Raw genomic sequence first — 17,709 nt, 5'->3', positions numbered from 1 at the left:
GAAATGCAAAAAAGCAAAATGGCTGTCTGAGGAGGCCTTACAAATAGCTGTGAAAAGAAGGGAAGTGAAAAGCAAAGGAGGAAAGGAAAGAAATAAGCATCTGAATGCAGAGTTCCAAAGAATAGCAAGGAGAGATAAGAAAGCCTTCCTCAGTCATCAGTGCAAAGAAATAGAGGAAAACAATAGGGTGGGAAAGACTAGAGATCTCTTAAAGAAAATTAGAGATACCAAGGCAACATTTCATGCAAAGATGGGCTCGATAAAGGACAGAAATGGTAGGGACCTAACAGAAGCAGAAAATATTAAGAAGAGGTGGCAAGAATATACAGAAGAACTATGCAAAAAAGATCTTCACGACCCAGATAATCACGATGATGTGATCACTGACCTAGAGCCAGACATCCTGGAATGTGAAGTCAAGTGGGCCTTAGAAAGCATCACTATGAACAAAGCTAGTGGAGGTGATGGAATTTCAGTTGAGCTATTTCAAATCCTAAAAGATGATGTTGTGAAAGTGCTGCACTCAATAGGCCAGCAAATTTGGAAAACTCAGCAGTGGCCACAGGACTGGAAAAGGTCAGTTTTCATTCCAATCCCAAAGAAAGGCAATGCCAAAGAATGCTCAAACTACCGCTCAATTGCACTCATCTCACATGGTAGTAAAGTAATGCTCAAAATTCCCCAAGCCAGGCTTCAGCAGTACGTGAACTGTGAACTTCCAGATGTTCAAGCTGGTTTTAGAAAAGGCAGAGGAACCAGAGATCAAATTGCCAACATCCACTGGATCTTGGAAAAAGCAAGAGAGTTCCAGAAAAATATCGATTTCTGCTTTATTAACTATGCCAAAGCCTTTGACTGTGTGGATCACAATGAACTGTGGAAAATTCTGAAAGAGATGGGAATACCAGACCACCTGACCTGCCTCTTGAGAAACCTGTATGCAGGTCAGGAAGCAACAGTTAGAACTGGACATGGGACAACAGACTGGTTCCAAATAGGAAAAGGAGTACGTCAAGGCTGCATATTGTCACCCTGCTTATTTAACTTCTATGCAGAGTACATCATGAGAAGCGCTGGACTGGAAGAAGCACAAGCTGGAATCAAGATTGCGGGAAGAAATATGAATAATCTCAGATATGCAGACGATACCACCCTTATGGCAGAAAGTGAAGAAGAACTAAAGGGCCTCTTGATGAAAGTGAAAGAGGAGAGTGAAAACGTTGGCTTAAAGCTCAACATTCAGAAAACAAAGATCATGGCATCTGGTCCCATCACTTCCTGGCAAATAGATGGGGAAACAGTGGAAAAGTAGCTGACTTTGTTTTTCTGGGCTCCCAAATCACTGTAGATGGTGACTGCAGCCATGAAATTAAAAGACACTTACTCCTTGAAAGGAAAGTTATGACCAACCTAGAGAGCATATTAAAAAGCAGAGACATTACTTTGCCAACAAAGGTCCATCTAGTCAAGGCTGTGGTTTTTCCAGTAGTCATGTATGAATGTGAAAATTGGACTATAAAGAAAGCTGAGCGCCAAGAATTAATGCTTTTGAACTGTGGTGTTGGAGAAGACTCTTGAGAGTCCCTTGGACTGCAAAGAGATCCAACCAGTCCGTTCTAAAGGAGATCAGCCCTGGGTGTTCATTGGAAGGACTGATGTTGAAGCTGAAACTCCAATACTTTGGCCACCTGATGCGAAGAGCTGACTCATTTGAAAAGACCCTGATGCTGGGAAATATTGAGGGTAGGAGGCGAAGGAGATGACAGAGGATGAGATGGTTGGATGGCATCACCAACTCGATGGACATGGGTTAGGGTGGACTCCAGGAGTTGGTGATGGACAGGGAGGCCTGGCATGCTGCGGTTCATGGGGTCACAAAGACTCGGACACGACTGAGTAACTAAACTGAACTGAGTTGAGATATATGTATATGTTTAGCTGAGTCGCTTTCCTGTACACCTGAAATCAATACAACATTGTTAATCAACTCTGGTTCAATATAGAATAAAAAATTTTAAAGTTAAAAGATAAGTACAGTTATAACAATATTCTGTAATAAATGTTATATGAATGTGGTCTCTTTCTCTGAGAACACCTTATTGTACTGTATTCATCTTTCTTCCGTAATGATGTGTCATGATAAAATGCCTGTGTGATGAGATGAAATGAAATGAATGACATAGGCATTGTGACATAGCGTTAGGCTACTATTTGTCTTCTGACAAAATATGTCAGAAAGAGGATCATCTGCTTTGGGTGATTCTGGATTCTGGAGCCATTTGATGTCAATGGTTGGATGTCATGAGTAGACATCAGTTATTGGGGATCCCAGGGAAGACAGAATGGGACAGTGTGAGATTTCATCATGCAACTCAAAATGGCATGCAATTTAAAACTTATTAATTGCTTATTTCCTGAATTTGCCATTTAATATTTTCAGACTGGGGTTTACCACTGATTAGTGAAACTGCGAAAGCAAAACCATGGATGAAGAAGCTACTATAATTTATTTATCCATTATATTACTGATGGACATCTGGGTAATTTTCTGCTTTTGGCTTTACTAATAATACTGCTTATGAACATTCTAGTACATGCCTTTTGCTGATGAAATATATGCTGTTGTTTTAGGAATATATCTCAGAGTGAAATTACAGACCATAAATTATTCAGTTCAGTTCAGTTCAGTTCAGTCACTCAGTCGTGTCCGACTCTTTGCTACGGGACGCTCCCATCCCCCCACTTTGCGACCCCGTGAATCACAGCATGCCAGGCCTCCCTGTCCATCACCAACTCCCTGAGTTCACTCAGACTCACGTCCATCGAGTCAGTGATGCCATCCAGCCATCTCATCCTCTGTCGTCCCCTTCTCCTCCTGCACCCGATCCCTCCCAGCATCAGAGTCTTTTCCAATGAGTCAATTCTTCGCATGAGGTGGCCAAAGTACTGGAGTTTCAGCTTTAGCATCATTCCTTCCAAAGAAATCCCAGGACTGATCTCCTTTAGGACTGGTTGGATCTCCTTGCAGTCCAAGGGACTCTCAAGAGTCTTCTCCAACACCACAGTTCAAAAGCACAGTTCATAAATTATTAGGCAATCTTTTAATCCATAGAACCAGTTGTAATTTTATGTTTCTCTTTTCATTCTCTGTATCATCTGAGCTCCCCAAATCTGCTACTCCTGACTGGAGCAAGGCTAAAAAGGAATTAACCACTCATTCTCTTGCAGTTCTTCCATTTTGATTATGGACAGGAGAAACTAATGTTTTGTCCCTCAGCCTTCTTGGCCTGCATTGATAGAGATCTCTGGAGTGTCTTTTCACATAGTCTGGAGTTGGGAGAGAGAAAGTATCTGACTTGTCTGATAATAATGAAATGATGATGAGGACTGGGCTGTAATAAACTCTTTCAAAGGACCAAAAGCTGTTTGAAAGCATCCATTCATACGTTTCCCATTGGCGTATCATTAACAGAAATAATATCTCTATGTTCTTCCCTCAAATGCTGGTGGAAGGCATAGGTAGGTCATGAAATGGTCAAAGAGAAAGGATGGCAGGAGCCACAGCAGGACAGGATGCCAGAAGATTAAAGTTATCCCTTCTCTACTCTTGCTGCTGTTCCAGACATCTGGCCACCCAGTCCAGGAAGCTGGGAGTCAGGCTTCTCATTGTTTTACTTTCACATTTAATCAATCAGTAAGTTTCATTTATTCTACTCTTATTGTCTCTTAAATCTGTTCTTTCCCTGTTCTCCCTGCCATGGTTCAGTCCCACATCATCTATCTTCTTCTCTGTATCACCAGTGTTTTAACTGCCCTTACTCTTTTATTCCTCATCCCTTCTCAAACACTTGCTCTCCATTTATCACTTCCCTTCATTTGCTATAACTGGGTGATTCTAAAATAGAAATCTGATCAAAATACTTATTCCCCAACCAAAATCCTTCATTAAACCCCATGGCTTTCAGTATAAATTACAAAATATATTTAGATATACCTGACAAGTTCGAGGGTCAAGTATGAATATAATGTGATTCTTGTCTATTTCTTCAGTCTCCTGTCTTACTGCTTATCTCTCTCCCATAGAACCCTTTGTTCCAGCTACACTACACTATATTACACCACACCACACCACACTGTGCTACACTTCACTAAACTACATATAACACCACACCACACACACCACACCACACCACACTACACCATACTACACTATTACTATACCACACACACCACACTATACTACACTATACCACACCACACCACACTATACTACACTATACCACACCACACCACACTATACTACACTATACCACACCATACCACACTATACTACACCAGACCACACTATACTATACCACACCACACCATACTACACTATACTATACCACACCACACTATGCTACATCACACCATGCCACACTACACTATATTACACCACACCACACTACACTGTGCTATACTTCACTACACTACATATAACACCACAGCACACCACACACACCACACCACACCACATCACACCACACCACACTACACCACACTACACTATACTATACCACACACACCACACTATACTACACTATACTATACCACATCATACCACACTATACTACACCAGACTACACTGTACTATAGCACACCACACCACACCACACCATACTACACTATACTATAACACACCACACCACACTATACTACATCACACCATGCCACACTATACTGTACTACACGACACCACACCATACTATACTATACCACACACAGCCATACTATACTACACCACACCACACATACTATACTACACCACACCACACCATACTACACTATACTATACCACACCACACCACACCACACCATACTAGACCACACCACACCACACTATGCTACACTATACTATACCACACCATACTACACCATACTATACCACACCACACCACACTATAGTACACCACACCACACCATACTACATTATACTACACCACACCATACTACATTATACTACACTATACCACACCACACCACACTATACTACACCACACCACACCGTACTACATTATACTACACTATACCACACCACACCATACTACAGTACACCACACCACTCTACACCATACTACACTATACTATACCACACACACCACACTATACTACACTATACCACACCACAGCACACTATACTACACTATACCACACCACAGCATACCACACTATACTACACCACACCATACCACACTATACTACACTATACTACACTATTACTATACCACACACACCACACTATACTACACTATACCACACCACACCATACCACACTATACTACACCATACTACACTATTACTATACCACACCACAGCATACCACACTATACTACACCACACCATACCACACTATACTACACTATACTACACTATTACTATACCACACACACCACACTATACTACACTATACCACACCACACCATACCACACTATACTACACCATACTACACTATTACTATACCACACCACAGCATACCACACTATACTACACCACACCATACCACACTATACTACACTATACTACACTATTACTATACCACACACACCACACTATACTACACTATACCACACCACACCATACCACACTATACTACACTATACCACACCACACCACACTATACTATACTATACCACACCACACCACACTATACTACACTATACCACACCACAGCATACCACACTATACTACACCATACTACACTATTACTATACCACACACACCACACTATACTACACCAGACCACACTATACTATACCACACCACACCACACCACACCATACTACACTATACCACACCACACCACACTATACTACACTATACTACACCACACCACACTATACTACACCACACCACACTATACTACACCACACCATACCACACTATACTACACCAGACCACACTATACTATACCACACCACACCACACCACACCACACCATACTACACTATACTATACCACACCACACCACACTATACTACACTATACCACACCACACCACACTATACTACACTATACCACACTACACCACACTATACTACACTATACCACACCACACCACACTATACTACACTATACCACACCACACCATACCACACTATACTACACCATACTACACTATTACTATACCACACACACCACACTATACTACACTATACCACACCACACCACACCATACTACACTATACCACACCACACCACACTATGCTACATCACACCATGCCACACTACACTATATTACACCACACCACACTACACTGTGCTATACTTCACTACACTACATATAACACCACACCACACCACACTACACTATACTATACCACACACACCACACTATACTACACTATACCACAGCACACCCCACTATACTACACTATACTACACCACATCATACCACACTATACTACACCAGACCACACTGTACTATAGCACACCACACCACACCACACTATACTACACTATACTATACCACACCACACCACACTACACTACATCACACCATGCCACACTACACTGTACTACACCACACCACACCATACTACACTATACTATACCACACCACACCACACTATACTACATCACACCATGCCACACTATACTGTACTACACAACACCACACCATACTATACTATACCACACACAGCCATACTATACTACACCACACCACACCACACCACACTACACCAGACTACACTATACTATATCACACCACACTATACTATACTATACCACACCACACCATACTACACCACACCACACCATACCACACCACACCACACCATACCACACCACACCACACCACACCATACCACACCACACTATACCACACCACACCACACTATGCTACACCACACCACACCATACTACATTATACTACACCACACCGTACTACATTATACTACACTATACCACACCACACCATACTACAGTACACCACACCACTCTACACCATACTACACTATACTATACCACACACACCACACTATACTATACTATACCACACCACACCACACCACACTACACCACACCACACCATACTATACCACACCACACTATACTACACTACACCACACCACTCCACACCATACTACTTTGTGCTGCAGCACACCACACCATGCCACACTATACTATATCACACCACACCACACTATGCTACACCACACTGCACCACACTGTACGACGTTAGACTACCCACACCGCACCACTCCACACTACACTGTACTACACCACACCACAATATACTATGCTACACTACACTGCACTACACAATTTGCAGTTCTGGAGAATTTCATGCTGCCTTTCATTTTGCCCACACGGCCCCTTCAGCCCTCATTCCTTACCCTGCCTTCTCGGTTATCTCCTTTTCTCCTCAAGTATAATACAGGAGGTCAGGTGCCTTCCAGCCAACCTGTGACTCCCTCAAAGTTGGGATGGGATCCTTCCTTTAGGGTCTAATAGATCTTACACTTTCCACAATAGCAGTGTATGACAGTGATATATTTGACTCTTTCCTAGTCATTCTCAACTTTGGCTCCTCTTTGGTCTTTACCCCAGTGATTATAATTTAATTAGTTAGCAGTGGGACCCATTAGGATTTTTGTAAAGCTTTAGGTAATTTTAACATGCATTCAGAGTTGAGAATCACTCTCTTTCACTCTAAGTTCCTCTGATTTTGGACCTCTTCTCAACTAACTGTATGTTTTCTCAGGGCCTGGATAAAAGTGGATTTTCCAGGCTCTGTTGCTATTTGTTGACTAAATGAGTATAGATCATGAAAGAGCAAGTTTTGAGGGGGCGTATTTAGAGGTTTAGGAAGGGGAGGAGTTATTCTAGGCTCTGGTTGAGAACAAGCATCTTTCCTTGAATACTCATCCCTGCAGAGCTTGGCCAAGCTTAAGATGCTGGAAGAGGGCCAACCCCTACCTGGGAGATGTATAATCTTAGAATGTTTCATTTCCATTTGCACATTTCAGCCTCACTTGTCCGTCAATCACAAACGTTCTATGCATGAGTGAGTCTGGAAATAGTGGGAGTTTCCTAGCCCTGTAGCTTATGGTATAATACAATAATAGAATAGGCAGAGTTTATTTAAGTGGGAGGACAGGGGATCATGGCTGTGAAAATTATTTTTTATCACTCTTCTCTAATCTTTCAGAGTTACATTTAGTAGAAGTCATTCCTGTTATTCAAAGAGAAACTATTAAAGCAGCTTATGTCTCCCCAGCCTGTGTACACTACAAATAAAAAATACTTACACTGATAATATTAGCTGTACTCTCAGGTGAAGGCTTTGGTTCTGAACTCATGTTTGTATTCATATGTCTTAAAACATCTACCCTATCAGCTCATTTTGGCACTTTGTACACAGCAAATGCTGAAGCTCGTTCTGAATTCAAAGAGGAAAAAGATCAAATATATTCCCACGTTCTGAATTCAGAGAGGAAAAAGATCAAACATATTCCCAGTGGACACCAGACTTTTATTTTTCCTTTCTTCTTCTCTCTGCCAAAGTGATAAACATATCCTATTTTGCTATTTAGAATTGTGTTTTTTCAAATTGGAGGATAATTGCTTTACAGCTTTGTGTTGGTTAAAAATATGGAACACTTCTGGAATTTGCTTGTCCACCTTGGGCAGGGGCCGTGCTAATCTTCTGTGTATCGTTCCAATTTTTAGTATATGTGCTGCTGAAGCAAGCACTAGAATTGTGTTATTTTTAATGTTTTAATGACTAGAGTAAAAACCTTTACTGAGTCTCCACAAGGGCTTGAAGTGAAATAGACTATCTAATGGAGAGAACCTTGTTTATAGTTCCTGTCTTTCTATTGGTTTCATAGCCTTCAGTGGATCCTGGATCCTAAGGCAAAGATTAAGGACACACATTGTCATTTAAAAAAAAAAAGCAAAGGGAAGATAATAATTCACAATCTTGTGGACACTGCCTACAAAATTACTGTTTGCAAGAATCAATAATGGTGGAATGTTGGTGATTTCATACAATTTACCCTCATACATCACACAGCATACCCCAGTAGTTTGGAGTGTGATCTTTGGAGTTCTCCATTTACTAGCATTTACCATTTACCATTTACTCCATGTGCCACACTGTAACTTTGGGCTAGTCAGTTTCCCCATTTGGATGATCTTCATTGGATTATTGTGGAGATTGAAGAAAGTTAGAGGACTATTGTGAAGATTTAACCTGTTTAGAAATGTGATCTGTTGAAAAATAACATGTTTATCTAGCAGATGGACACAGGGAAACTTTTGCAGGCGATGGATATGTTTACTACCTGTACGGTGGTGTTGATAACATGGGTGTATGCAAGTGTGCGTGCTAAGTCGCTTCAGTTGTGTCTGACTCTTTCCAACTGTATGGACTGGAATCTGCCAGGCTCCTCTGTCCATGGGATTCTCCAGCCAAGAATATTGAAGCAGATTGCCATGCCCTCCTTCAGGAAGCCCACCATGGATGGATACGTAAGTCCAAATTCACCAAGTTGTATACATTAATGAGGTGCAGTTTTTTGTATATTAATTACACCTCAATAAAGATGAAATTTTAAAAAAGAAATAACTTGTTTTGAAAAGTACCTGGCACATAGGAAATGTTCAATAATGTTAACTATTATAACATTATTCCAGATGCCTGCAAACTGTGCCCAGTAACAGGTAGGTATTCAGTAAATATGCATCAAGTGAATGAATCCACATAAAGACCTATGCATAGAGCCTGGCTCATTGTACTCCCTAAGTGTTAGTTACTATAATTATGTTTTCTTATAAAGCCTTACAATAATCTTATGAGATAGTTACTGTTATCTTTGTTTTATTAGAAAAGATAAACTAAGTTATAAAAACATGAAGTAAATTTCCATGGGACATACAGTAAGATCAGACAAGTTACTTTTTTGCTTACTTATAAGGAATACTTTTTAAAATCCAAGCTCTGAACCCAGAGGAAAGCCTATATAGTAGCTTCCACTCATTGAGTGTGTATTGTATGTGGCTGCAAAGCTTTTAGGAACAAGCAATCTGAGACTTATACCAGTTCTTCTCAAATTTTACTGTGTATACGACCCACTATGGAATCTTGTTAAAATGCAGAATCTGGCTGAGTAGGTCTGGGATGGAGTCTCATATTCTGCAGTTCTAAGTTACCAAGTGATGCCAATGCTGCTGATCCATGGATCACATTGTGAGGAGTGATTTGCTCTCAAATCAATGTCTCCATCTTAACAGGATCACCAGATGAGTCATGTTGAGAAGTGTTTTCCCTCAACACCAGATATGTGCTGTCTCTTCCAACATCAGTTCTGCAGTTATCCAGACACCAATTGAATGTCCAAGAATTTAATTCAATTATGAAACTATCTACCTGGAGTTAATATCAGATCCCATTAGTTAAAGGGCTTAGTCCCTCAAGACTGCCCCTACTTCATACACCAGGTGAAAATGAATTGTCCAGGCTACCCACATTTCTGATTGGCCAATTACAAATTTAGGGGTTTCCACAACCTTCCCTCAGACTTGATAAATTGCCAGAATGACTCAAAGAACTCAGGAAAGCTGTTTACTTAACTATTCTTGGCTTATCATTAATAATAAAATTTAGGAGCAGCTAAGTGGAAGAGCAGTGGCCACAGGAATGGAAAAGGTCAGTTTTCATTCCAATTCCAAAGAAAGGCAATGCCAAAGAATGCTCAAACTACCGCACAATTGCACTCATCTCACACACTAGTAAAGTAATGCTCAAATTTCTCCAAGCCAGGCTTCAGCAATACGTGAACCGTGAACTTCCTGATGTTCAAGCTGGTTTTAGAAAAGGCAGAGGAACCAGAGACCAAATTGCCAACATCTGCTGGATCATGGAAAAAACAAGAGAGTTCCAGGAAAACATCTATTTCTGCTTGATTGACTATGCCAAAGCCTTTGACTGTGTGGATCACAATAAACTGTGGACAATTCTGAAAGAGTTGGGAATACCAGACCACCTGACCTGCCTCTTGAGAAATCTGTATGCAGGTCAGGAAGCAACAGTTAGAACCGGACATGGAACAACAGACTGGTTCCAAATAGGAAAAGGAGTACGTCAAGCTGTATATTGTTACCCTGCTTATTTAACTTCTATGCAGAGTACATCATGAGAAATGCTGGGCTGGAAGAAACACAAGCTGGAATCAAGATTGCTGGGAGAAATACCAGTAACCTCAGATATGCAGATGACACCACCCTTATGGCAGAAAGTGAAGAGGAACTCAAAAGCCTCTTGATGAAGGTGAAAGTGGAGAGTGAAAAAGTTGGCTTAAAGCTCAACATTCAGAAAACGAAGATCATGGCATCCAGTCCCATCACTTCATGGGAAATGGGTGGGGAAACGTGGAAACAGTGTCAGACTTTATTTTTTTGGGCTCCAAAATCACTGCAGATGGTGACTGTAGCCATGAAATTAAAGGACGCTTACTCCTCGGAAGGAAAGTTATGACCAACCTAGATAGCTTATTGAAAAGCAGAGACATTACTTTGCCAACAAAAGTCTGTCTAGTCAAGGCTATGGTTTTTCCTGTGGTCATGTATGGATGGGAGACTCGGACTATGAAGAAGGCTGAGTGCCAAAGAATTGATGCCTTTGAACTGTGGCACTGGAGAAGACTCTTGAGAGTCCCTTAGACTGCAAGGAGATCCAACCAGTCCATTCTGAAGGAGACCAGCCCTGGGATTTCTTTGGAAGGAATGATGCTAAAGCTGAAGCTCCAGTACTCTGGCCACCTCATGTGAAGAGTTGACTCATTGGAAAAGACTCTGATGCTAGGAGGGATTGGGGGCAGGAGGAGAAGGGGAGGACAGAGGATGAGATGGCTGGATGGCATCACTGACTCGATGGACATGAGTTTGAGTGAACCCTGGGAGTTGGTGATGGACAGGGAGGCCTGGCGTGCTGTGATTCATGGGGTCGCAAAGAGTGGGACACGACTGAGCAACTGAACGGAACTGAAGTGGAAGAGGTGTATAGAGTAAGATACAGGGGACGAGGTACAGAGATTCCATGCCCTGTCCAGGTATACCCACCTCCCAGCACCTTCATGTAATTTACCAACCCAGAAATTCTCCGAACCTATTTTTAAAGTTTTTATGAAAGTTTCGTTATGTAGGCCCAACTGATTAAATCATTGACCACTGATGAATGAACTTAATCTCTAGACCCTTTTCCTTCCTGGTGGCTAAGGGTAAGGGATAAATATTGCAGCCCTCTAAGCATGGCTTGGTCTTTCCACCAACAAGCTGGTGTCCTCTAGATATCTAGGGTCCTCTGGAGAGTCACGTCATTAGCATAAATATAGGTGTAGTCTAAAGTGGCTTGTTATGAATAACAGAAGACACTCCTATCAGTCCTATCCTCAGGAAGTTCCTAGTGTTTTAGGAGCTCTGTGCCAGGAAATGGAGCTGGGATTACACACACACACACACACACATTTCTCCTTATGCCACACATGTAAAGGTAAATTTAGGGGTGGTTAATAGTAGTTATACTTTCTGCATGTTCCTTTGCTATTTAGAAAGTACTTTCCCATATTTTGTCTGCTTTGTTCCTTACGAAACCCTATTCATTATGTTTGCAGTAGAATTAGGCCCATGGGTGTGTCAGTCACATTCTATAGTTCAGATAACTTGCTACATTGCCATAGTTGTGAATTTCTAAAAGTGCACCCAAACAACTGAGGATTATACACACCTCATTCATTATAAGAAATGGCATTTCTTTAGAAAGGAAGGAGAGTGGAGATAAAGTAATGAAGTGTGAAGTTGCCTAGGATTTGCTTAGCCAAATGTTTAAATGCTGGTTAGCATCCTTCATTTGTTGGGTCTGGGAGTGGAAGGGGAGCTAGAGAGCCAAGAGGACTTTAAGAGCTCAGAGAAGTCATGTGTCAGACTGAGGAGAGGAGAACTGGCAAAGATTTCCACCAGGGGCTCATCCAAGCTGCTAATAAATGGTTTGAGTAAAAGCCAAAAAACCTTCTCACATTTATCTAAAAAATCTCAGTTCTGGGCATTTATTTCAAGGAAAAACTATACTACATGTTAACTTACTGTGTTAAGTGTTCAAATTACTAGAGAATTGACTAAGAAAGTTACAGTATTTGATTAACTATGCAGTCAGAAAAAAAAAAGAAAAAGCCTAAATTTTGTACCAAAAAATGAAATAAAAAATAGAAATTACATATCAACACTGAGAATATTTGCAATTGAGCATGAAGTGAAACAGCAGATTATAAAGATTTATGTCTTCTATGATTGCAATCATGTAAACTAAAGCTAGGAGTGGGGTTAGAATGAAAATAAATCTTTTGATTGAGTGTTGGAATTAGAGATGATTTTTCTTTTTTGGTTTCTTCCACTGTTGTTACTGATTTTTCAATAAAAAAGCAAATAGTTTTGGAATTTAATTTTACTGCTTCATTTACTGCAAGTGTTGTGTCCCAACAGTTCATGATGAAGGAGGACAAAAGCTATACATGAACTTTATTAATCTAATAACATTTACACGAATATAATTAATTTTCTTCCCTCTAATTTGTCATATGGATATGATTGGAAAGTTTGTCAAATTCAAAACTATGTCTGAGGGGATCTGACTCAGAATGCAGACCATGTGGCACTCCAGGCCTCTCTTAGGTTCTCAGTGTGACAGCTCAGAGAACCAGGCAGTCATAGTCCAGGGCTGCTGAGCTGTGGACAAAGAAGGAACTAATTTCAAGTGTGAACTGAAGTCAGTGGTCACCTGACAGATACCTCAAACTATAGACATTGATGATCATGACACTTTTCCTCTTTGGGGCAACTCAGTGTAGAAAATGAATGATAAAGTTGAGCACAGATGTATGTGCTCAACTTTAATGATAGAAAAAGAGTTGTGCCAGCAACATCAGTGATACTGCCTAGATACCTAATAATTAAATATGTTACATATTAAAATGTTTCTATAATTTTTCCTATATTACAATTAAAATCAAAATAAAAACGTTTTTATACTTTATAATTGTATATCCCATACTCATATTGGTGCTAAAATATGGGTAATTATGAAGAAATGAAATACTTTGTTACTCATGTAATTTGTTTAATTTACTCAATTGATGCTCTTGGAAAGTAGATGGACTCAGTCTTCTCAAACTACCCCATCTCACCCACCTGTCCAGGAGTAATAAGTGACACTTTTACTAAAGGCACTAACACAATCTTAGTGGAAAATGCCAGCTAATTAACATGCAGGAGCATAACTGTAACATGCAGGAGCCTGGCCCATGCCATCGAAATCAAGCAGGGACTCAAAGTCTGAATTCTGCCTGCCAAAGTCAGTCTGGTATATCCCCAAACTTCCCTCCCAGCAGTGTTCACCCACTGGTCCAAGCCCACCATGTGACTCCATTCCCAGAAGCCTCACCTTAGATTCCATCCCTCATGCAACCTCTCTTATTACCATTACTGATTATGCACTGATCATGTGCTGGTCCTTAGAATCTATGAACCAGTTTTCAGAAAATGAGATGATATATTAAACCATATGCATTCCCTTCTATTAGTGATGAATTTAAACAGTAATTCTAGAGCTACTGAAAATAAGTATGGTTAAAATATAGATTTCTGGAGATGTATTATTGATGGGAGGAAATCTTTTGAAAGAAGATACTAGTGTTTAACTAGAGACACTGACGACACAAAAACTACAATTCCCTGTTAGTTGTGCCACAAGTTAAGGCATCTTGAAACTATTTTTAAAGGATACTTTAACCTCAAAAGCAAAATTTAGCACTCAGAACCTCTAAATAAACAGCTGAGATGAAATTACAGCAACATGTTTACCAGCGAAGGAATTGGGGTCAGCTGTGAAGTAGAAGTGGATGTGTCATGACAAACAGCAGTGGGGTTCTTCTAGCACCATTTAGAGATGTTACCAGACAGGACAGACTGTCTTTATACACACTACCCTCTTGGCCTTGTACTGCTCTCTTCCCCCTTCTTTGATATCTAGCTGACACCCCTGTTTGACTTGGAATATTTAGCTTAACTCTAGTTAGAGAAAACTTGAGTTCCTCAGTTTTCATTCCCAAGGTCACACAGCTGTAAAGGGGCTGGATCAGCTCTGATTTCAAAAGCCATGATTTTAAACTCTTTGTTTCGCTGCCTCCTATTTCAGTCTTTTCCATGCATTTCTATGTTAATGAAAATGAAAATATAAACATAAAAAAATTGAACTGTGTCACTAAATGTGATATTAAAACTAAACTAATGGCTGTCAAACAGTTTCTAATAGTTTTCACCTGGAGGTTCCTTCCCTGGAAGACAGTCTCAGGGGTGGGGGTCTCAGCTCACAACCTCTTGGCTCTTCTGCCTGACCTCTTCCATAAAGGCAGTTCCAATTCCATTTGCCAAGACTCCTCCCCATAGTAGCAGAAATTCTGGTATCACTTGATTAAGAAAGTTCATGAGTGACTAAAGTCACTCATTCGTGTCTGACTCTTTGTGACCCCATGGACTGTAGCCTGTCAGGGTCCTCAACCCATGGGATTTTCCAGGCAAGAATACTGGAGTGGGTTGCTATATCCTTCTCCAGGGGATCTTCCTAACCCAGGGATCGAACCCTGGTCTCCCACATTGTAGGCAGACTCTTTACTGTCTGAGCCACCAAGGGAGTGAGCCCCTAAGAAAGTTCATGATGATGCTTAAAACTGATGTCTTCGATATCCTCTAGACTTGGCTTTGGATCTCCATTCCCCAGGTGTCACATTGGGTGAGTTATGAAGCCTCTGTTTCCTCCACAGTTTCCTCATCTGTGAAGAGAGGCCAACACTAGAGAATTGGCTTGAGCTTAAATGAGATAATAAACCATAGGAGATACACAGGGGTTATGCATGTGAGGAGAAGGGGATGACAGAGGATGAGATGGTTGGATGGCATCACCAACTCAATGGACATGAGTTTGATGGGTGTTGGTGATCACTGGGAGTTGGTGATGGACAGGGAAGCCTGGAGTGCTACAGTCCATGGGTCGCCAGAGTCGGACACGACTGAGCAGCTGAACTGAACTTGACTTAGGTCTCAAAGCTAGTAGGTGAGGGACCCAGAATTTGAACCCAGTCTCACTCTAGAGTACCCCTTGCAACATGATAAAGGCTATAATGGGAGAATCCAGGAAGGGCCCAGGCCAAGAAGGAAGGGGTCAAGAAAGCTTTTCAAGGGTGATAACATCCAAGCTAGAAGCTGTAGGAGTTAACCAAAGAAAGAGGTGATGTGGTGGTGGGAAGGCAGGATACTGGGTGGTGAGGGTGGGGTAGGAGATAATGTTCTGGGTGGAAGGAGCAGTATGTACAAAGACCAGGAGGTGAGAGAGCATGTCACATTTGGCTTGATTAGGCAAGCTTGTCATCGTGACTAAACAATGTGATAGAAACGTTGCTATGCTAGGACCTTCTGCACCAGGGTTACTGCATTCACAACTCTTTTTGTGTGTGTGTGTGTGCATAGAACATCTGGCTTCTATGGCCTGTGGCCAGGATGGCTGCTGTTGTTGCCTTTTGCGTTCTGTGTGATCCCAATGCAATTACAGGCTTCCTGAGGGCAGGACCCAACCTTTGGACTTCGTTTCTTTTCCAGAATGGAACACATACCTTTATCTCCAAACATACTGGGTATAAATTTATCTGTGAGTGACTTAGTAAAGCTCCCCTGCTGTTAACAGAAAACATTCTCTAAGTACCAAGAATACTGAGTGGTGGCCAGGATTGGTTTTTATCTTTGGGGAACATCAATGCCACGTGGTTTGTGTGGACAGTCAGGGCTGGCACAGACTCCTGAAGCAGACAACTGACAGGCACTGCCCAGAATCAGATGACAAATTCAGAGAAGAGGCTTTGCTTTCAACTGGGATGAGCAGGCATTGCAGTTGCTATTCTGGGCAAGTGTAAATAATGACTGTAGATGAAGCTCTGTCATGAAGCTGATTGTTCAGGCCTCCAAGGAAGTGGTTATTGTCTTGTCTCTTTAGAACCAGGACCCTCAGCATGGCCTGATGTGACCATTTTCCTGTTCACATCCAGAAATGTAAACTTTAGCTTTTTGTTTTTTAAAGAAAAACCATGTGGGCTAATTATTTTGCTGCAATCAGTAGGTATCAATTTTCTCGTTGTAATTTTTAGGATAATAGAAAGTTATTATTTTGTTTTCACTATGAAAAATTATAACAAAATGGGTAAATGGCAGCAGTCCCAGAAGGGGTAGTGCCAGCCCCAAATCCAGACATAAACACCAGGCTGGGAGGACTTCTGAGGTGACCCTGCTCATTGCTTTCATTTATTGAGATTTTGGTTTTGTAGTAAATATGCATGAGGGATGTCATGACTCTATATTTTTAGAGATGTTCTTAAAATGCCCTCTTCTGCTCTTGAATGAAGAGTGGTTATAATTTTGTGGTGCTGGTGGTAATCATTTGCATTGGTTAACTTTTTTTAAAAAACTTTTTATTTGGAACAATTTCAAACTTATAAAAATAAAGCAAAGAACACTCCTATAGTCTAATTCCAAGTTTATCTATTGTTGACATTTTGCCTTAATTGTGTCATCTTTTTGCCTATATAAATTTTTTTACTGATCAAATTGAGAGTAAGCTTCATGTC

The 17,709-nt window shown here is 41.0% G+C and overlaps 1 protein-coding gene and 1 non-coding gene across 2 annotated transcripts in view; both read right to left on the bottom strand.

The window, feature by feature from the left end:
* The window catches only part of LOC129651056 (CWF19-like protein 2), an 82,164-nt gene that overhangs the window by 25,444 nt on the left and 39,011 nt on the right, over positions 1-17,709 (bottom strand). The window lies entirely within an intron of this gene.
* LOC129651867 (U6 spliceosomal RNA) lies at positions 8,630-8,737 on the bottom strand. Its single transcript, XR_008714371.1, has one exon. It is a non-coding gene; the product is annotated as a U6 spliceosomal RNA (small nuclear RNA).

Source organism: Bubalus kerabau, chromosome 4 (assembly GCF_029407905.1).
Source record: "Bubalus kerabau isolate K-KA32 ecotype Philippines breed swamp buffalo chromosome 4, PCC_UOA_SB_1v2, whole genome shotgun sequence".
In the NCBI taxonomy this organism is placed as follows: Eukaryota; Metazoa; Chordata; class Mammalia; order Artiodactyla; family Bovidae; genus Bubalus; species Bubalus kerabau.
The sequence above is the reverse complement of the archived record's forward strand: the minus strand, read 5'-3'. Positions and strand labels throughout refer to the sequence as shown.